Genomic DNA, 1,643 nt, shown 5'->3' with positions numbered 1-1,643 from the left:
GTCAAACTTTTAGGCTTACGGGAAAGCGGCGCCGAACGTCACACGTACACGTTTACACGTTTAAAACGTGCGCCTCAACATCTCTGTTGTCTACATTCCATGAACTCCTAGATCAGGCTGAATTTGTACTATCTACCCGACAAGAATCTTCTGTGACACTTAAACACTCGCGCCCGAAATAAACCTTAATCGCCGTAACCATCAAGAAGATGTAATACCCATGTAGCTGTCTTGCCTAGTTTCACACAGAACTTGATTTTAACTCACTGTTCAATTTGGACGTCCATTCTTCTCACAACAAAAAGCACCACTAACAAGTCATAGGGAGACTTTCAAATTCTAGTCAAGAATTAACATAGTGGCCATAACATTCTATTTTATTTACTATTTGGTTTCAAGTGACTCGATTGGCGATGCTGTTTCTTGCTCAAATTCTTTTATTCCTACTCTTCTTAATCTGACAAAATCGAGTGGAAAGCATGTATAATAACAAACACATTTTAAGTACAATAATTTGATACGTATTTTTTTGTATCATAAAAATTTTAACATGTATTTACCAAGAACAACATAAGTCTCTGAAAATGTAGGATAAATAAAATGTTTAATTTTTATTTTTCTGGTCTGTAAAATTTTACTGTAAACAATAATTATTTATACAATTTCTGTAATAACTCAGGATATAATTCTTCAATTGAAGTTTTCGACTATTTACAAAAATATTAAATTTTCGAGTCTATCACAATCCTTTTTTATACAGCACCAGAAGTAACAGTTAACATGGTTTTTTTGTTGAAGAATAACTTCTTAAAAAACAAAGGTAAACAAGTAAAAAGAGACGTCACAATGTTAAAAACGATCAAGTGTCAGCCTTCTATTGTAGGTTCTGACACTTTACATTAAAAACTCGAAGAACTCTTTGCAGCATACTGTCCTTATTCATTCTTTAACTGCTTCAAGCCATGTTAACTGTTACTTCTGGTTGCTGTATAAAAAAGGATTGTGATAGACTCGAAAATTTAATATTTTTGTAAATAGTCGAAAACTTCAACACAGCATGGAAATCATTCTATGAAGATAACCTGTAATTTTTACGAAACATTAATTTTTAACCCCCTTTGAGCCGCCCATTTTTTTAAAAATTTTTAATTAAGCATAAAAAATACTTAAAACTGAAAAAACACGAAAGAAATGCGTTAATTTTGAAGAAAAAGCTTTATATTTTATTTTCCTTTGTTTCGCCTGTCTGTGAAATGTAACACCGATGAGTCATTGTTTACACAGCTGGGTGACCTTGAACACAGCTGGAGTCCGATTTCCCGGGACATTCTCATAGACATCGCGGGAGGACAAGGGTTTAAAGTAGGGTGACTTCAATCTGGCGGTATATTTTTAAATATTTTAAAAAAATTATAATTTTTATTGCGATTTCCGACCCCCCCTAATTAATTAAACTTCTATATAATAAAATCTATTAATTAAAAAAATTAAAAAACTATCGGAAGTCGTTTTTGACATCAGAAAGCAGCTTTAAATAACTTTACCGAAGGAAAATCGGTGCGCTACAACTTTAGAATGATAAATTAATTTTGATAAAAAACTCCCATTAAAAAAACATTAAGCCTTAATCGAGCCTTATCAAA

The sequence above is a fragment of the Centruroides sculpturatus genome, unplaced genomic scaffold (assembly GCF_000671375.1).
Source record: "Centruroides sculpturatus isolate CEXI.00-Female unplaced genomic scaffold, Cexi_2.0 scaffold2795, whole genome shotgun sequence".
In the NCBI taxonomy this organism is placed as follows: Eukaryota; Metazoa; Arthropoda; class Arachnida; order Scorpiones; family Buthidae; genus Centruroides; species Centruroides sculpturatus.
Note: the sequence above shows the minus strand (reverse complement) of the source record.